Here is a 22,223-nt window from a genome sequence, read left to right on the forward strand (position 1 = left end):
TGCAAATCTTAACCCAAAATACATTTAACACTATTGAGAACTGGCTCACCAACCAACGCCCACTTCTGAACCCCAATAAAACTAAACTTCTACTCTTCTCCCCCACTAGTAGATCTACCACACTTTCATTCTCTGTAACATCTAACAGTGGTACCACTATTTCCCCAGCTCATCACACCAAACTGCTAGGGGTTATCATAGACAATAATCTCAAATTTGACCTACAGGTCAACAAAACCATACAGACCATCATTAAGAAGTTTGGATCACTGTATAAAAACAAGAAATTTTTAATCCCACTGGCTAGGACTGCAATCGCCCGATCACACCTACTCTCTACTCTTTTATATGCCTCGCCTGTACTCTCAAACCTCAACAAATCCGAACTAGGTAGGCTGTCCCATAGCTACAGTTATATTGCCAGATTCGCCACTGGCTCCACCTATAAAACCCACCACTGCCAGAACCTTAAACAACTAGAGTGGCTAGAACTGCCCAGCTTAATTCAGTTCAATCAACTGTTAATAGTGCACAAAATTTTGTACCACCCTGAGGATACCCAATCACTTAAAAATATTAAGTCATACAGTCAGCTGATAAACTACTGGTCCAAACCCACAAAGCTAACAACTCTGCTGGTGAATCCCTGTTTGCCAACTTCATTGGCAAAACCTGGAATTCGTTGCCAAACTATATAACCCTACAATCCTGCAAAAGTCTCTTAAAAAAAACCTCATACAGTATCTCAAAGTGAATTGGCTATGCCCATGTACCAACCCTGATTAAGTTATAACTAAAAACATATTCTGTAATTATCATAACTTGTAACTACGTCACCAAGCTCTGCTTCCAGTCTGATGTCTCTTACTTTTAATTGTGTCTGTCCATGAGAATTGTGAGTCCCTACTAGGGAACACTACTACGCCATTGTATATAATCACTTTGTTTTTATAATTGTTTGCTAACTTCTGTGTAATTTTTCTTCCCTGGCCTCCGCTGAAAATCGACATGTATCCAGTCGGACTATAGTTTCCGAATTAGGATGACCACAAGGAGTGTTTATTGTCTCTGAGCCGGTCATCTGGATACAAACTGTTCAGTTTGTTCAACCTTTAATCCAAGGGCCTTGGCTGACCGCTGCAACAAATTAATGTTAAAGGGACTTTTTCCACTACTGCTATATCTTCAGAGGCTCAAAGCCCCTCTAGAGTGGTCAAATGTACTCTGTTGGAGCAAAGAAAATGCTCCCTGCTGAAGTCCCCCAGGTCTTCGTTGGAGACTCCACTCAAAAGCCGTAAGATCTTGGATCCAAAACCATCTGATCTGAAATCTTCAGCAACGATAATTATATCAGCAATTCCAGTGGTGCCTTTTTCGGACGTTAGGTCCTCAAATCCAAAACCTGGCACCTCACAAAGCAGTTATACAGCAAGAATATACCATTAAAACTGTATCTCCTACTCTGCAGTCCACATTGTTACAAACCCCTAAGAAACATTCAAGACCTCCATCCACTACATCCTTCAGGTCCTCCAGAAGTTTATCAGAAACGAGTGTGGATAGGATGATGCCAAAATTTCTCAGAGCTCAGATCTGGATGAGTGGTCATACCGTCTCCATCCTTCATCATATCTGTGAGCCTCCCTACGTCAATCCACACTATTCTCTCTCCTTCTCCGAGCCATCCAGTTGTTTGGGAATCCTAGGATCTGAAATCCCAAGAGGTCTGGAGTTTGCTCCAAAGATAATTTCTTCTCTGACTGCTACTGTATCCCTGACTGGTTCCACTCTGATACTGTCAGATTGGAACAGGTCCCAGACCCAAAGTATCGCTTGGCTGGGATTGACTCCCAATGTTGTCAGATCTGTCCATGCCCCTCAGAGCCTCAGCCCTGGACAATTCAGGTACGGTTCCATCCTCAAGGCACAGATCTGAGGGTGGTCGAGATCTACCTTCGCTGGGAGCTTCAGCCCTGACTCGGCTGATTGAGGCTTCTCTGGGTCCATCTGCCTTTGAAATCATGGAAAGGTCTTTTTCTTTATCCAGAGAACCACCTTCTCATTTATCAGATCCAAACCCCTTTCCTTTGTCAGCTCCGAGCTCTAAGTCAATCATACCTTCTGTATAGGGACAACCAGTTCCAACAAGTGTCCAATTGGTTCCAGTAGAGGAACTTCCCTTCTCATCTGATATTTTCCCCTGAACATCCCACTGAGGAAGTGCATTAGAAGAGAACTTGCAAGAGGAGGCACATAGACTCCCCAATGGAGTCTGTCACTGAGGATACTGATTTTGATGAAGGAGGGGGGGGGGGTCACCCAGGTTGTCACCTGATGACATCTCCTTCGGAGACATTTTAGAGATCTTTATACAAAAGGGTGGCTGGTCTTCCAAAAAACGCTATCTGGAAGAATCTGCATTTTTGGAAGCTTTTGGTTTTTGCCCATCCTGCTGGGCTTGGAAGGAACCGGGTACTGTCCAACCTGTTCTGAACAGCTCTGGCAAATTCTTAGCCCCTCCGAAAGACGGAGACCCCACTGGAGCAAAGGAGTCCTGATTGATGCTATAGTGGTGTTGGCAGCCACCAAGAAAGAGTTAGTAGAAGAGATCTCTTCCATCCATCCACCAAACAAGGAGTCTAGAGCACTGGGCAGATTCAGAAAGTAAGTCTTTGCCTTAGCGACCTTTGTCCTGAAGTCTCTTAATTACCTAGTACACTTCACATGACTTCAGGGAGATTTGACCAAAGAGCTATCAAATGCTCTGAGTCCATGTCTGCAGAGGATTTCAGAAGAATGTCCTCGCAGTTGGCCTTATCAAACACTTCAGTGAGGTTGATGTCTCACACAGCTGAGGCCACCTCATGCACATCTGGTTCAGGCTTTGCCATAAGGAGATGTGCCTGGTTGCAGATAGGCAATTTTGAGGAGCCTTTTAAGATTTCCTTTATCAGTGCCCCATTCAATGGCGCATCCTTGTTTGTGCCATCAGTAAAAGAGAAGCTTACCTGCAGCAAATGGGATGGAAAGACTGTCTGCCTTGAGAATCAGATTTTCTACCCCTCAATGGACCTTTTCCATGATTCAGAGAAGCAGTAAGAAAATATGGTCCTGAAAAACTCGAGACCTTTCCAAGATCAGTGTGTGGAAATTCTGCCAGAAGGAGAGGAGAAAATTGTAATGGGAGGCATCACTCTAGAGGCAGAGGAGGCCCACAGAACCAGGGTTTCTGGGATTCCATTTTGGGCAAACCCTTCCAGTGCTCCTGAAGCACTGCCTGTCTCTCCATGTGGAGGCAGTCAGGGGAAGATTATCCCTGCATCCAAAAGCCTGGGCAGACATAACAGAAGATACCCGAGTGCTAAATATCCTATTCAGAGGCTATGTCATTCCATTTTCCAGCTTTGTTTTCACAAAAGGAAGAAACTTCCCGATGTTCAACCAAGTCAGAGGAAAGATGCAGCAAAAGAAATTCAAAAGCTGCTGGAAAAAGAGTCATCCAAAAGGTCCCACCAGAATAAATGGGGTTCAGAACTTGCTTCATTTTAGTGCCCATGAAGACGGGACCTCAGACCTATTTTGGATCTATGGTAGCAGCCATTGTATTACTTCCCTTGGCGCATTTCTTTATGCGTATCCTTCAATGGACTCTAGCTGTTCAGTGGTCCATTCTGCGTCAACCCCTATCCTTTCCAGACAAGCTAACTCCAATTTGCAAATGACACATTCTTTGGTGGATTCAACTGGACAACATTCATCTAGGCTGACCTTTTGTTTTGTTGTCTCCAGTGGCCATGGTGACCACAAACACTTCCCAGTTGTTGGGGTAGGGGTGGGGATTTCCTGGGAAAGACCATCCAAGGCATGTGGTCCCCCAAGAGACCAATCTGCATATCAGTGTACCAGAGAGGAGAGCAGTCCTATTTGTGTTGCAGGCATTTCAAGATGCTGTTCTTCTAGGGACTATTGCAGTTTGGACCAACACGTCTGTGGTGTGGTACATCAGCAAACAAGGAGGAAACTGGCCAACCTTACTGTAGCTTCTTTGCATCTTCCCACAACAAGTGTTGCAGGTACTTCACTGTTATCCCTCTCAGGGGGGAGTCATTGAGAGGTGCTTCAGTCCATGCTTGGCCCTCCAGTCTTCTTTATGCTTATCCCCCTCTTCCTTTGATTCCCAAATTTCTGCAGAAAAAAAGTTGGCTGAAGAACTCAGTCAGCCTCATTGCCCCCTTTTGGCCCCAACAGGTATGGTTTCCCCTTCCTGTGGCCTCACATTCGTTATCCTTCATGGATACTGGAGGCATCTCTGGATCTCCTGTCTCACCCATTATTGATCCAGCATCCCAAGATCCAGGCACACAAACTACCTGGATGGTTTCTCCACTTCCAATAATGGTTAGATTGCCCAGGGTTTCTTCTCCCATATGTACCATTATTTTGGCTTCGCAAAAAGAATCTATTAAGAATGTTTACAATAGCAAGTGGAAAAGATTGTCCCTTTGGGCATTGAATAATGAGCTTGACCCCTGCTTTGCTTCAGTTTCTGCAGTACCTGAATTTTTAGCAGTCCGTTTAAAAAAAGGAGCTGGTTTCTCTACCATTAAACTACAGTTAGCAGCTATTTCTAATTTCAACACAGGAGACAGAAATTATTCATTGCCGTCGTCCAAATTATGCAGAGTATTCTTAAAGGGTAGATGTGAAGTTGTTCTGTCTTGCCATTCATTCTTACTGATGGGTTTGGAGCCGATCCTCGGCTCCGACTCAGCCAACTGCAAAAGCTCAAGGTCTTCAACCATCTAGAGGCCAACTCCCTATCCCATGATGCACCTTGATCTTCCCTCCAGGGCCGGCCTTAGCTGAAATAGCGCCCTAGGCGAAGTAGTACTCTGGCACCCCCTTAAGCCCCGCCCATACCATACTCATGAAACACCCCTATAAACCACACCCACATGTAGGCACTCCCCAAGAGAGCCACTCCAGTCATTTCCTTCAATTATTTAAATGCATAGGAAGGAAAGATACCTTGTAATATAGTTAAACTGCAAGTGAAGGTTGAATTTTTTTAATAAACCTGCTTTATCTGTTGCTCCTTCACACATTTTACTGTAAAAGTCATGCTCTCAGAAAATAGAAGCCCATGTGCCTTCTTTCAAAGAGATGCTTAAGGTAATCTACACAGTTTAATTTACTTTGGATAGGCGAGTCAGCCTTACAGCTCAGTGAAAGAAGAATAGCTACCTCTCTCCCCCCTGTGTACAGTAGCTTAAACTAGAATAGCACAAACAGATAACCATTTCCTAAACGATACAGTCTCGCAATGAAAACACACTTAGCATGACCAGTAAACTTCCGTCATTGAGACGGCATGAAACCCCACATTCTTAGAAAATGCATCTGGCCAGTGGAGGATTAGGTTTACTTTTGGGCAGTTTCCTAATTAGACTCCTTGCACACATTTTAGGGCAATGTATACATGAATTTGTTCTTTTATTCACCTTCCTGATTGTATTAAGTTATATTCCTTGTATAATACAGCACCACTTGTTAGAATGTGTTTTAAATTTGTAGTTTTTAACATTTTAATAAGCAATGAAACAAAATATAAACCAATGACAAAACTACCCATTTTAGAAAATTTGAACGATAAAAGGCAACCCCAGACTTCTGTCATTACAATTCACCAGTATCACTAGATACAAAATCTCTACAGAAGTAAAATTATCGGAATTCCACAGTAAAATAAATCTGTAACTAATAAAGATGCTACTGGCAAACAACTTTACATCTCAATGTTTCATCTACAAATTCAGTGCCTGTTGCCCTTATAGTAATCATCTATATTACATAGAAAATTTGGTAAACTGGTAATATTGCAATAGAAATGACTGAAACCAACCAGTTCATAGTTCTCATACAAGCCATCTCATACAAAGTAGGAAACACTCAGGAGTGTAGAGCCCCTATTTCTCCTTATAATACACCAAATAATCTACAATCATATGGGTACTGCAATATCAGCACTTCTGCGAAGTCAGTACTTTATCTATATGGTGTGGAAGTAGAAGCCACAGCCTTCTGCACCAAAAGCGATTATGCTACTAACACTACTTAGAGATTCTACAACAGTGTGCCATTTGATAAAACAGTTGCACATTGAAAACAGACTTGGCACTAACAGCAATAGCCACTTGCTAAACAGTACAGCCTCACAATGAAAACAGGCTTAGCATGAGCAGTAAACTTAATCCATCTGGAAAGTGGAGAATTAAGTTTACCTTTGGGCTATTTTCAAACTACAGGCTCCTTGAACACATTTGTATGGCCATGAATAACCGTATGTGTTCTTTGATTCACTTTCCTGATTGTAATAAATTATATTCCTTGCACAATACAGCACCAGTTGTTAGCAAGTTTTAAATTTGTAATTTTTAACATTTTTCCAGCAAGCAATGAAACAAAATGCATGACCCAATAATGCCAAAACTTCCCATTTCAGAACATTGTAACCATAAAAGACCACTCAAACTAATCCACCGCTGTCAATCATAAGCACAATCTCTGCAGAAGTAAAATTCATCCGAATAATTCTACATTAAAGAGATTTGTAAATAATGAAGAGGTTGTTACTGGCAAACAATTTTACATTTCAGTGCTTCATCTACAAATTCAGTTCCTGCTGCCCTTGACAAAGTAATTGCTTACTTTACATTAAAAAAAAACTGGTAATAGGGAATGACTGAGAAACTGACAACTAGGCGTCTTATAGAAAAGAGGACACTCAGGAATGCCGACCCCTGTCCCCCCCTTAAAATTCACCAAATAACCGGCAACTAAGGCATTACATACCATACCTCCATACCTCTCAGTACAAGAAAGCTGAACAAAGCCTAAAATATTGGGGGGGGAGGGGGCAAATTAAAATATTGCTTTTACAGACTTAGAAGTATTTATCTTAGCATGCATTTTCTGAAGGAAACGAGGGCTGAAACTCAAATGTTTGGCATTTAGTTATTTCAATCCTCAGTGATTTGCCAGAAAACCATAACTTCTATGAGGAATAGGCCAAAAATATAAGTCAAAAATCTGGGCAATTGGGAGGTATGCACACCTCTCAACCTGTTAGTGCAAAAAATCTGGACAGAGCCTAAAATAATGTGGATACAATGGCCAAAAAATAGAGAGTTTTGCTTGCAGCACTAGTGACTTCAGTCCTCCCTGATTTGCCAGAAAACCACAAATTATGAGAAACAGACAAGCTATAATGCTAAATCTGGATACTTGAGAGGGGACCTCATTTTTTTGTATGTTTTCCAAATTACTGGTAAATCTTTCAAGACTGAAGTTGCAGCACTAATGCAAAACCTGTCAGCCTTCTATCAACTTTCTAAGTTTGTAAGAGCAATATTTAAAAAGTTTTCCTATTTTAGGGCCATTATCCCACTTTATGGCTTAGTCCAGATTTCTTGCTCTAAGAAGTTGAGAGGTATCCAGTATGAGTGATACACACTAGTCCAGATTTCTTGCTCTAAGAAGTTGAGAGGTATCCAGTATGAGTGATACACACACACACACTAGTCCAGATTTCTTGCTCTAAGAAGTTGAGAGGTATCCAGTATGAGTGATACACACACACACACACACACTAGTCCAGATTTCTTGCTCTAAGAAGTTGAGAGGTATCCAGTATGAGTGATACACACACACACTAGTCCAGATTTCTTGCTCTAAGAAGTTGAGAGGTATCCAGTATGAGTGATACACATACACACACACACACACACACACACACTAGTCCAGATTTCTTGCTCTAAGAAGTTGAGAGGTATCCAGTATGAGTGATACACACACACACACTAGTCCAGATTTCTTGCTCTAAGAACTTGAGAGGTATCCAGTAGGAGTGATACACACACACACACACACACACACACACACACACACACACACACACACACACACACACACACACACACACACACACACACACACACTCACACACAAGTCCAGATTTCTTGCTCTAAGAAGTTGAGAGGTTTCCACTATGAGTGATACACACACTAGTCCAGATTTATTGCTCTAAGAAGTTGAGAGGTATCCAGTATGAGTGATACACAAACACACACACACACACACACACACACACACACACACACACACACACACACACACACACACACACACACACCACATACCTTCCCTTTCATACAGCAACTAACGACTACTTTAAATTCTACACACACCAATTCTGCTCTCATACAAAACACAAGCACTTCTCTCATACAGAAATGAGAGAAACTACTAGTTTAAAGTAAGCACACACCTACCTTGTCTGTTCTGCCACAACACACACACACACACACACACACACACACACACCTTCCCTTTCATACAGCAATGACTACTTTAAATTCTACACACTCCAATTCTGCTCTCATACAAAACACAAGCACTTCTCTCATACAGAAATGAGAGAAACTACTAGTTTAAAGTAAGCAGACACCTACCTTGTCTGTTCTGCCACAGCAGCACACACATACAGCGACTCTCTCACAAAGCAACACACACACACACACACACACACACACACACCTACTCTCTTGCACAGCAACAAAGACTCTCAAAGGAACGAACGGCTAGTTTAAATTCCATATATATACACACACACACACACCCCTACTATCACACAGTAACATACACACACTTTATATCTCATAAACACAGAACAAATTTAAATTCCATACACATATGTATATACCAACACACATTCTTTCTCATACAGAACTAAACAGTTTAAATTACACATAAACGCATACACTTACCTTCTTTATAATCCAAACGGCCACACACGGAGACACAAACAACTCTTCTTTTGAACTGCTGGCTTAAATTACATGCGGAACTGCAGAATCCATTTGGATGACGTTGGAGTCATGACGCACGCAAGTTTCTCCTTAAAGGAGAAGATTCTTACACTACACCTGCAGCTGTAAGTGGGAGGGTGCTAGCCTCGCCTCCCCCACCCTCCACACGCAAGTTTCTCCTTGAAGGAGAAGATTTTTGCACTACACCTGCAGCTGTAAGTGGGAGGGTGCCAGCCTCGCCTCCCCCACCCTCCACCCTCTAGTTCCAGCTCCAAGAAGAGCGCAAACTTTATGTTAATTAAAAAAATAAGCAAGTAAGTGCATAATGCGCCCTTTACGAGGCTAGCCTGTACGGCGCCCTAGGCAGTCGCCTAGTTCGCCTATGCCTAAGGCTGGCCATGCTTCCCTCAGATCTCGTTTCCCGCTGCAACTTGATCGGACATTCACCAGCTCTGGCCAGTGAAAGTTATTGCTTTTTTCTCTTAAAAACTTGTTAGATAGCTTAAATTAGATAGTTTAATAGTAAGTTTCCTTTGTTTATAGTGGTTAACCTTTCTATAAGTGTATTCCTGGTAATTTGATAGTTATGTAGGTAGTTTAATTAACTTAGATAAGTGGCGGTGTTTTTAGGCCTTTAGTTCTCCCTATCTCATATTTCTTCTTACATAGTTGTGTGGTGTTAGAGCCCTTTTTATTTACAGGGCATGTTGTATTTCTGGTAATTTGATAGTTATTTAGATAGTTTAAATAACTTAGATAAGTGGCCACGTTTTAGACGTTTAGTTCCCCTTTTCTCATATTTCTTCTTACATAGTTGTGTGGTGTTAGAGCCATTTTTATTTACAGGGCAAGTATATTGTTATTTAGTTAATTATATAATTTACATAACTTAAATAGCTTAGTTGTTTAGAGATCTTGCATTATTAGGAGTTAATGTGCTGTGTTGATTGATATATATATATATATATATACTACTCATACCTTAGAGATAGTAAAAGTTTCTGATTGACTTTTCTTATATATATATATATATATATATATATATATATATATATGTATATATTTATATTTATATATATATATATATATATATATATATACATATAGCTTTTTCTCTGTTCTTATAGGATGGCTCATCAAGAGAAAGAGAAATCCAAGTCTGGATTTAAAAAATGCCCAAGATGTGGGCAAAAGATGTCCATCACTGATGGACATACTGACTGTGTCTGTTGTTTAGGTAAGGTGCACCTACAAGAAAGCTGTTCAATGTGCCACTCTTTTAGTGCTAGATTGTTGCATGAGAGAAAGAGAAAACTTATGGATAGAGGTCTTTTAAAATCCTCTTTCCAACAGGCACTGGATAAGCATGACAAACACTCTAAGACGTCTTCTAGTTCTTTGGAGCCAAGGAAAATCCCATAAACTCCAAAAAACGGATCGAGTAAAGCTTCAACATCGGCTCCACAGCCAATAGACCTGACTGTTGTTTTAGTTAGGAGCTGTCCCTGACATTGGAGCCGGGATCTCTTACATTGAAATCCCCCATCTTACAGTCGGTGGCTTCATCCACACATTCTTCACGGCCCTCAAATAGACTCTCTGATTTGGATGTGGACCGTGTGATGAAGAGGCTACCTGTGCTTGATAAAATTTTATCAGCACCATAACATAAGTTCCCCCACCGTCTTCTGTTCCTCCTCCGATCTGCCTCGAAGTTTCGGAGCTGGAGAGCTCTGAACTGATGTTTGTTCTTGGAGCCCTCGGGGCCGACACCCACCTTAGGTTTGTCGACCCCGACTGCCCTGATATCTTTGGTACCAACCGAAGGATCTTGGAGTCGACGCTCGCTGGTCAGGTCCGGGGAGGATAGTCAGACCACGTTGGTTCCGACTTTACCTCTTGGGGCTTCGGCTTGAGTGAACTGTGCTCCAACCTCGGGCTCGGAGCCCTCTGTTCTGGTGCTGGGAGAGTCCCTTGTATACTCAAATCTGGGAGATTCCTCACGTCAAGACTGAGGGGCCTTTGAGGCCATGAGGAGGGTATTGTCCACGCCGTCAGTACCAGCAGCTCCCTCCCTTAAAGCACAGGTGTCTACCTCTAAAATACACTCTCCATTAAAGCGTAGAGACACTGATCCTCAGGAAGCCCCATTGAGTGAGCCATGCTCTTCCGAGACCTTTCCTGAAGCTCACACTGAAGAGGTTCCCAGGAAGAGATTTTGCAAGAAGAAGCATCTGGACTCCCCACAGGAATCCATCACTTCGGATACTGAATTAGATGAGTCAGAAGGGTCCCTACGGTCCCCCTCAGAGGATATCTCATTCGCAGATATCCTAAAAATTCTTAAACAGAGGAGTGGCTGGAAATCTCTTAACCATACTGATGATGAGTCAGTCCTCCTGAAGACTTTTGGGTCTCAACCCTCCACCTCTTGGGTGTCTCCACCCTTTCATGAGTTGATTTGAGTTACTCTCTCGGAGGGCATGGGAGTCCTCGGATACCATGGAGCCTATTCCTAGGAGGCCTAACAAATTTATAACTTGCCCTCAAGACAAAACCTTTCTAATTAAAGGAATGCCCATTGATGCCATGTTGGTGGCAGTGGCCACCAAGACGGAACTATCAGAAACTTCTTCATCCTCCTAATAGAGAGTCCAGGATCATGGACAGGTATGGGAAGCATATGTTTAGTTCAGCGGCTTTTGTCCTTCAATCGCTGAACTATCTCGCACATTTTACTAGGTTACAAAGGGATCTCCTGAAGGAACTAGGAGATACCCTGCAGTGTTCAGTCGCTGTGGGGGTTTCTGACAAGGTAACTTCCCAGCTCTCTACTCTTAATTCTATTGTGAACTCTTCCATGCGTCTGGTGTCATATACAGCTGATAAAACAAGCAGAGCAGCGGCTACAGGAATTTCCCTTAGGAGACATTCCTGGATGCGCCTATGTTCCTTTGCAGAACCCTTTAAGTCTTCATTTATTAACACCCCTTTTGACGGCTTGTCCCTTTTTGGACCAAAAGTGAAGGAAACACTTACCAGGAGTGAGAAAGATGGAAGGACTTTGTCTGCCGTCGGAGTACGTTTTTCTACCCAGATTAGACCCTACCCCAAAGGGAGGGGGGGTGGAAAGATGTGGTTCTGTAAATCTCAAGGATCTTTCCAGGACACTTGTGATGAACCCCCCTATAGAGGCAGAGGAGGGGGAAATAATGGAAGACGCCATCCACGCTGCAGAGGGGGTCTGCAGAATCAGGGTGACATATCTGGGAAGCCCCATCAGCGCTCCTGAGAGGAGGCCCCACTGTCCATCTCTGTAGGCAGTCAGGGGACGCCTTTCTTTGTACCCAGATGCCTGACTAAAGATAACAAAAGGCAGCTGGGTACAAAGTATCATATCCAGAGGGTACTTGATTCCCTTTGCCACACCGCCCCCTCTTGTGAAAAAAATCCCGGACATTCCACCCAGTCACAGGGAACAAGCAGCCATAGAGGTCCAAAGGTTGCTGGAAAAAAGAGTCATCCAACAAGTCCCAGCAGAGAGGATCCTGAACTTTACTCAGGGTTCTTTTTAGTTCCAAAGAAAACTGGGGACTGGAGACCTGATGTCCTTCATGGATGCATCTGCAGTCATAACAACTGGGTTGTCCTGTCGTCAGGCAGCCCTTCAGTCGGCCAGATTCCAAAGTCCGGGTCCGGCTTCGGCTGATGTCGCACTTCACCCGACGTCATCTCTGTTGGTCCTCGGGTATAAAGGCATCAGCCGACGCCATTTTCCTCAGTCTTTCTTGCCGCGTGGCGCCCGAAGCAGAAGCTGTTCGCAAGTGCCGGTCGGTCGGATCCAGAGATTACTTCTACCGAATACTACCGAAGACTTCTAAAGCTAAGTACCCGTTGGGGACTCTTTCTTGCCTCAGCCGATGTCAGAAAAAGTTAATAATTGTTTAACCTGTGGGAAACAAATACCTCATAAAGATTTCCACTCTTACTGTCTGCCTTGTTTAGGCCCAGCCCACGACGTAGCAGCCTGTTCGGCCTGTGCTTCTTTCAACCGACGAACGCTTAGGCGTCGGTCGGAGTTTGCTGAACAGTTTTTCGGTTCTGATTTTGCGTACATTATGCCGTCGGATCCTCCGACTACCCAATCTGCCAAAAACGCAAAGATAAAGACCGACACTCGCGGTCCGCGGTTTCGGCTGAAACCATGGTTAAGCAAACCGCGAGTGTCTCGGTTTCGGCCGAAACCGAGAAAACTGATCTAAGTACAGCTGAATCTATCTCTACAACTGAGGCCCCTGCTACCATTCTTGAATCGGCCTCAGAAATTATACCCACTACGGTGGTTGCCACTGACTTATCAGACACCATTCCCTTGGATGTCTCTACCCCAGCACGTGGTGCTGCTAGGCCTCCAGCAGCCATGTCCATTAAGGCCTTCGCCAGGGCTAAAGCAGCCAAGACTACTAAAACAGTGCCTGTTAAACCCCCTTCAACCAGGCCCTCCTCTACTTCTCAAATGCTTACTCTGGCAGAAGATTTAATTTCATTAATTAGAGGATCTCAATCTCACCCAGACAGGGCCTCTCAGCCCCCAGAGAAGAGACCTAGGGCAGAGCCCCCTGAGCCAGTGTCATCTGATGATTCAGCCGATGAATCAGACATAACTGACCAGCCAGAGGCTCCTTTCTCTAATTTTGAAGACTCTGATGCTGAAGAATCCATTCCAGCTGCTTCCCCACCAGAAGAATTTTCCTTTGGGGAAACCTTACATGCCATGCGAGAGCAGTTCCAATGGCAGCAACAGGATTTTTCAGACTCCAGTAAAAGACTTAGGACTTTTCTGCACCTTCCACAACACAGGCCCTTAGCTATACCTCCTGTTCTTTCTGTGGTGGATGATGCTTTCAATGATGTCTGCTCCGCTCCAGATTCTTTACCTCCAGCCCCTGCCAAACCAGACAGATTTTACAGGGTGCCAGACACTCATCACCACCTTTACAAGGCCCCTCTTGCAGACCCCGAAACTATATCCCAGGGTCCCAAGGCAGTAGCCGCGACCATAGCTAAAAACCCTATTCCTTCTGAAAGGGAAGCAAGGTCATTAGACAGATGGGGCAAAAAGGTCTACACTTCAGCTACTCTCTCAGCTAGAGCTTTAAACTGTCAGTTTCACATGATACAATACCAAGAGTTTATGCTTGATCAGTTAACTAAAAAGCTAACCACTGATGAATCTCTTGATAAGAAATATGTATTAGAAATGGTAAATAACATACAACAGGTTAGTAACCATTCCTTAAAATGTGGCTATGATGCACTGGAGGCTTCATTTAGATCAGCCATGACTGGCACAGTGATAAGAAGGCATGCATGGCTAAAGGAGCAAGCTTTACGGATCATGTTAAAGCAAAGTTACTAGATGCTCCTATGGATAAGACAAGTTTGTTTGGTACACCTGCCCAGCAGGTTATGAAGAAAATGGAAGAAAAGGCAAAATCCGTTCAAACGGTTAAAGATTTCTTGCAGGTTCAGCCCCAAGGTTTAGCAGGAACTGGCCTGCCAAAATTGGTCCTTTCCTGACTCCACAAGATCTCAAAGGGGCAGAAACAGACGTTCCAGAGGCAGAAACCAATCCAGAGGAGGTGCCTACAGAGGACGACAGTGGCAAGGTAACAACAGAGGCACAGACACAACCACTGCCACCACATCAACACAACCACAGTGACTTAATCCTAAATCCGCCTACCAGGGAACAAATAGCAGCTCCTCTAGGCGGAAAGTTAACCTTATTTTCAAAAAACTGGCACTATATAACAAAAGACAAGTGGATTTTACAAACCATAGATCAAGGATACCGGTTCCACTTCCACACTTTGCCAATCAAAAGAGAAATGCCAAATCTACCTCCAAATCAAAAAACAGAGGCTCTACAACAGATAATGCAGTTAGCAAACATGAGAGCTGTGGAAAAAGTGCCAACTGCAGAGCAAGGAAAGGGGTTCTACTCAAGACTATTCCTAGTTCCAAGAAAGGAAAAAAGTTGGAGACCAATTCTCGACCTGTCCGCCTTTAAATACATACATCATTGTCCCAAAATTCAAAATGCTGACCCTACAGCAACTTCTTCCCATGCTGGGCAAGGAGTGTTGGCTGGTAACTCTAGATCTCAAGGAGGCATACCTGCACGTCCCCATTCGACCAATCTGCAGAAGATACCTCAGATTTCTTGCAGGATCAGAGCACTATCAATTCTCAGCATTGCCCTTTGGCTTATCTACTGCCCAGAGTATTCACAAAATGCCTGGCATCAGTAATTGCCCATTGCAGACTACAGGGAATACAAATTTACCCATACCTGGACGACTGCCTGCTACAAGGGGACAACCAAAGCAAGCTGACAACAGATTTACAAAGGGTCATCTACTTGCTACAAGCACTGGGATACACAGTCAATCTACAAAAGTCAAGGCTGATACCATCCCAAACAAGGACATTCTTGGGCTGAATTGGACACAGTAAAACAAATGGCATTCCTAACTGCAGAAAAACAAAAAGAACTCCCTCTTTACTTCTTGGTACTAACAAAGCTGAACAAGTTAACAGCAAGAAAAGTACTGCAGGCCTTGGGCTTCATGGCATCATGCATAATCCTGGTCCCACTTGCCAGACTACATATGAGAAAACTACAGTGGTACCTAAAGAATTTATGGTCCCAACACAGTCACAGCCTAGAAACAGAAATCCCACTAATTCCATGCTTAAAACAGGAGTTCCTATGGTGGGCTCAGGCATGCCAGACAAACCCAGGCCTACCCTTTCGCAGATGTCAAGCAAGCCAGACCATCACAACAGACGCTTCAGACCTAGGATGGGGGACCCACATGCTGGACAAATGCGTGCAAGGATTGTGGACACAGGATCAACTTCACCTGCACATCAACCTAAAAGAAATGCTGGCAGTAAAACTGGCAATCCAAAGGTTCAGACCATTTCTCAAAGAGGGCCAGTTGATGATAAGGACAGACAACACCACAGTCATGTGGTACATCAACAAGCAGGGAGGCACTCATTCATACCCCCTATGCAGAATGACTTTGGAGCTGTGGAACCTGGCACTCAGCTACAACATCCAGTTACAGGCAATGTTTGTACCGGAAAAGAAAATATTCTAGCAGACATATTAAGCAGAACCACATCGGATGCCCACGAATGGAAACTGCACCCGGACATTTTCAAGACCATCTCAAAGAAATGGGGAATGCCTCAGATAGACCTATTTGCATCACCTCTCAATCACCAGCTCAAAAAATTCTGCACAAGGACATTACACCCACTGGCATGGAAAGTGGATTCGCTCTCCTTCAGCTGGAAAGGCCTGACAGCATATGCATTCCCACCTCTTCCCTTGATACACAAAGTATTACTAAAAATCAAGGAAGAACGTCCAAGGATAATCCTGATAGCTCCAAACTGGCCAAGACAACACTGGTACCCACTGCTGAGGAGCATGTCTCAGAACAATATGTGGCCAATATCCCTGATGCCTTTGATGCTAACTCAGAACAACTACAGCATCATACATCCAAACCTAAAAACGTTGCAACTGACTGCATGGAACATCACATAGCAACAGCTAACCCAGAACTTTCTCAAAGAGTTAAAGACATTATTCTTGAAGCACGCAGACCTTCAACAAGAAGGAACTATGCTGGAAAATGGAAAATGTTTGTCATTTGGAGTACTGAAAGAGGAAAAGATGTGTCAAACATAGATATGCCTAACATTCTAGAGTATCTGGCCGAACTTCTTCATTCAGGCTTGTCCTACTCCTCCATCAAGATACATGCATCAGCTATTTCAGCAGAATACAGCTTTGATCCACCTGTTTTTTCGCACCCTTTGCTCAGGCAGTTCCTCAGAGAAATCAAGAATGTAAAACCTCCAAGGAAACCACCTTTGCCAGCTTGGGACTTAAACTTTGTGCTAGAAAAGTTGACACTATCACCCTTTGAACCAGCAGCAACAGCAGACCTACAACACCTGTCATGGAAAACTGCTTTCCTACTGGCAATTACTTCAGCAATGAGGGTTTCAGAGCTACAGGCCTTAATGGCAGTGCAACCCTTCCTAATCTTCCACCAAGATAGAGTGTCCATGAGGACTAATCCTACATTTATGCCTAAGGTGGTATCCAGAGTGTCTTTAAACCAGGCAATCCACCTACCTACCTTCTTTCCCAACCCACAAAACAGAGGGGAAAGAATACTGCATACCTTGGATGTACATAGACAGCTACGCTACTACTTGGACAGAACAAAAAATAGCAGAAAGACTGACCAACTTTTTGTAGCCTATGCAACAGGAAGGGAAGGAAAAGCTATTTCCAAACAGACAATCTCCAAATGGATAGGAAATTGCATACGATTCTGTTACTCCTTCCATGGAAAACCAATTCCACAGAACATAAGACCTCATTCTACAAGGGCAACAGCCACTACCACAGCCTTCTTACGAGGAGTGGCAACCAAAGACATTATTGAGGCGGCTACTTGGACCTCCGTGCATACATTTGCCAAGCATTATAACTTACCTCTATATTCCAGATCCCGAGCAGGGTTTGCCACTGCTGTACTGCAAGGGATCCTAAACACACCATAATCTAGTTTTATCCTCCTCCCTAGTTGGCTATGGTATTCTACCCAGTTGTTATGACTGCAGATGCATCCATGAAGGACATAGTACAGTTTTGTACCTACCATAAATGTAGATGTCGAACTGGATAGCATCTGCAGTCAGGATTACCCTCCCTCCTTCCCCTCTGTGGTACTCCTAGGGTATTTTACCCTCCTAATAGCTAGCTGGTGGGGGAGTCTTTATGGTGTATTTGTTTGTATATATGTACATACATGCTTATTTTTGTGTTTACCTCTATCTTTTTGGAAACATTGGCATCTATCCAAATTTTAACCTCCAGGAGGGCTACTGGCATCTGGGGCAAGAAACACTGAGGAAAATGGCGTCTGCTGATGCCTTTATACCCGAGGACCAACAGAGATGACGTCGGGTGAAGTGCGACATCAGCCGAAGCCGGACCCGGACTTTGGAATCCGGCCGACTGAAGGGCTGCCTGACGACAGGACAACCCAGTTGTTATGACTGCAGATGCTATCCAGTTCGGACATCTACATTTATGGTAGGTACAAAACTGTACTTTCTACACCTCAGCAGACTAAACAAGTCAGTAAAAAAGGCGAAGTTCCGGATGGTCACACTGCAGTCACCTTTCTGGGGAAAGACAATTAGATGTGCTTGATAGATCTCCAGGATGCATGCTACCACATAAAAACAGGGATCATCTGCGCTTCCTGCTGGGAGCCAGTCATTATCAATTTCGCACTCTGCCCTTTGGTCTCACTACAGCCCTCAAAGTGTTCACCAAATACATGGCAGTAGTCACGGCTCACCTGAGACATTTGGGATTCCAGGTGTTTCCATACCTAGATGACTGGCTCCTCACTGCCACCACCAGGCATCAACTCATACATGCAAGGGAGACAACTTTAAATCTCTGCAATCATTTGGGGATTAACATAAACTCAGAAAAATCTGCCTTGTCTCCATCGCAACAGATAATTTTTATAGGAGCAGAACTAAATACAATCGCAATGACCTTAAGCCTTCCTCCAGAGAAGAGTTTGTCTTTTATAAAAACAAATCCTAGACTTGCTTCCAAAAGCAAAAGCACCAGCCTCAGTGGTACTCAAATTGCTAGGAACGATGGTGGCAGCGATCATAGCCATTCCTCTTGGTCGGATGCACATGCGAGTACCACAGTGGATCCTGTTCTCTCAGTGGTCCTTTCAGGAACTTCCAATGTTGCAACAAATCATAACAACGAATACGTGCAAGAAAGATCTTCAGTGGTGGCTGACATCCCAAGTAACTCTAGGCCATCCATTTGTTCTACCCACTCATATAGCCACAGTGACCACAGACGTTTCCTTGATGGGGGGGGGGGGGCATTATCAGGGAAGAGCAGCCCAAGGCATGTGGAAGAAGCACAAAGCTCATCTGCATATCAGTGCCTTGGAGATGAGAGCGGTACTCATAGTGTTGCAGTCCTTTCAAGACTGTCTCCCTCTGGGAACAATTGCAGTTCAAAACACACGAACACAGTTGAGTAAAACAAAACACCTTTATTCATCACAAAGCTTTCGGGACAACTCCCTTTTTCAATGATTTGTCCCGAAAGCTTTGTGTTGGATAAAGGTGTTTTGTTTTACTCAACTGTGTTCGTGTGTTTTGATCTTCAGTAAACTTGTCAGCAGTGATAACAATTGCAGTTCAGACAGACAATAGGTCAGTGGTCTGGTACATAAACAAGGAGGAACCAAATTGTATCCCCTGTGTCAAGAGGCCCTGAGAGTATGGCAGTGGGCAACTTCCACCCAGCACTTTCTGATAGCAACACACATCCCAGGGAAATCCAGTGTGATAGCAGACAAGCTAAGCAGGGCAAATATTTTGCCTCATGAGTGGTCCCTAAAGAAACAAGTAGTGGAAAGGATTTTTCACTGACGGGGCCAGCCTTGCTGCAATCTCTTTTCAACCCCAACAAACAGTCTCGCTCAGAACTAATCCATTATTTTTACCCAAAGTTTGTTCAGAGACAAATCTCAGCCAATCTATTGAATTGCCTGTTTTCTTCCATAAATACACAAGTAAGATGGAACACATGCTCCACAAACTTGATGTTCATAGGCAACTCAGATTTTATTTGGACAGGACCAAACAGTTCAGAAAAACAGAACAGCTCTTTGTCTCTTTTTCGGAATCAAAAAAGGTGCTCCAGTGACAAAAGTCTCCTTGTCAAGATGGTTGTCAGATTGTATTTCTTTCACTTACAGTTCAGTGAATGCTCCATTACAACAAAAAATAAAGCCTCACTCTACTAGAACTGTATCTACCTCATCAGCCTTCTCTGCTAAGTTACCATTAGATACTATTTGTGCAGCAGCTACCTGGTCAAGGCCTCATACCTTCATCACTTATTACAAAGTAGACAAGGCCTCCAGGAACAGGGCTTCCTTTGGTTCCACTGTTCTGAAGAACATTCTCCTGTGAGCCACACGAGAAGGATGGTGCTTGTGACGCTACCTATCAGTAAGAATGAATGGTGAGATAGAACAACTTCACATAAAGAAGTTATGTACTCACCATAACGTTCCATGTGAGTTGTTAGTCTCTCCTTCATTCTTACGTCCCACCCTCCACCCTCCATCCTGTCTACTTGAAGTCCGAGACTTCTTTTATTTATGGTGTATTGTCTGTTATCCAGTTCTTAGGGTGGCATATTAATAGTCATAGGTAGCCAGTTGGCAGCAAACAAGATCTGAGGGAAGATCAAGGTGCATCATGGGATAGGGAATTGGCCTCGAGCTGGTTGAACACCTCAAGCTTTTGCAGTTGGCCGAGTCAGAGCCGAGGATCGGCTCCGAACCCATCGGTAAGAATGAAGGTGAGATAAACAACTCACATGGAATGTTATGGTGCATACATAACTTCTTTTTTTCTTCTCAGACCACCTGTAAAGGATCCTTCACCTCCTTAGGATCTTACAGTTGTGCTATAAGGTCTAACTCAGAAACGTTTTGAACCTTCAGCTAAAAGTGTTTTAAAATTCCTTTCTTGGAAAACAGTCGCCTTACTAGCCATTACTTCTGCAAAGAGAATGGCTGAACTCCAGGCTCTTTCCTCAAAAAACTCCTTAAATCATTTTCCATAGAGATAAGGTTACCTTACGGAAAACCCCTTTCTTTTTGCCCAAAGTGGCTTGTGAAAATAATGTTAATCAACCCATTCATTTACCAGTCTTCTTTCTAAATTTTTTGAATAAAAAGAGTACATGCTTCATCTCCTTAATGTGCACAGACAATTATGATTTTATCTTCACAGGACAAAACAAATCTGAAAATCAGATCAACTATTTATTTCCTTTTCACTAAAAAGACCGGGGTCCCCAGTGACTAAAGTTACTTTAGCCAAATGGATTATACACTGTATTTTTTGTGTCTGTTCTCATCAAGGTGTTGCCTTATCCAAACAACCCAAATATCCTTCAACCAGATCTATGGCTGCTTCATCTGCTTTTTGGTCAATAACATCTATTGGTGTTTGTGCTTATACCATTCTTACGCATTACAAATCGGATATTATATCTAGAAACAGCCACGTTTGGTTTAGTGTTACTTTGGAATATCCTTTCATGAGGGCCACCCAAGAGAAACGTAGCTGGAGACTCTGTCCCATGGGTTGAGGAAGAAGGAAAAGGGCAACATCAGATTTAAGTTATATACCCACCATAATTTGACATCTGTGTTGTTCATTTTCATTCTTCCTCAGTTTCCCTCCCATACATCCCTCGTCCTTCAATTTTCTGGAAAGACATGTAGGACTGTATTTTGGAACCTACAGTTCCAGTTTGAGCCCTTCCTGTCTGTCTAGCTATAGGGTCCTAATGGCAACAAACTTGATTTGAGGTAATGGAGATGGACTAAGGCATTATAGATAGAGGGAGGATCTTGAGAGTTGATCTGAAGTCTGGAGTATGTGGCCGAGTCGGATCGGATCGAACCCATTGGTTGAGGAAGAATGAAAATGGTCAATGCAGATGTCTAGTTATGGTGAGTTCATAACTTTTAATTATGTGCAGTCTTATTGGTGATTCTCCTTTATTATGTATTCACTCATTCATTCATTGTATTTATAAATGTATGCTTTGTATGAGGTTGTGGGTATTGCATCTTTATCTTTGGCAATGCATTGCCTTTCTTTTGACTTGAGTATGTGTATAAAGTAATGTCTATTTGTTGGAAGAGGATTGGGTGTTGGTATACCTCTCAACTGAACAGATTTTCACAGAATTTCCAAATGTTTACCTCTTATTTTTGGTCCATTCCTCATAAATTTTGTTATCTGGCAATTCACTGAGTATTGAAGACACTAAGTAATGACATACATTTGAATTCCAGGCTTCATATTCTTCAGAAAATGCATGCTAGCACAAATACTATTATTTTGGCAACTTTCTAATTTTATAGGGGCAATATCTAAAATATGTCCCAATTGTTGGGTGTTTATCATTATTTTAGGTTTTGTCCAGATTTCTTGCACTAACAGGTTGAGCAGTATGGCTGGGTAGATAATTTTATATCTGTTTATGTCCAATGGACCTGGATGGATTTGATGTACAGAACATCATGGTTTTAAAAGGTTTCATTACCAGGACTGTGCATGGCTCTGTGGTGTAGCCCCGACTTTGACCAAGATGCCCAAAATATCAGTAGTGGCTGTAGT

General features: G+C 43.1%; 1 protein-coding gene across 1 annotated transcript in view; it reads left to right on the plus strand.

The window, feature by feature from the left end:
- KMT2C (lysine methyltransferase 2C) overlaps nucleotides 1-22,223 on the plus strand; it is a gene marked incomplete in the record, with an annotated part of 4,117,755 nt that overhangs the window by 4,012,983 nt on the left and 82,549 nt on the right.

Source organism: Protopterus annectens, chromosome 3.part1, assembly GCF_019279795.1.
Source record: "Protopterus annectens isolate FY-2018-M chromosome 3.part1, PAN1.0, whole genome shotgun sequence".
In the NCBI taxonomy this organism is placed as follows: Eukaryota; Metazoa; Chordata; order Ceratodontiformes; family Protopteridae; genus Protopterus; species Protopterus annectens.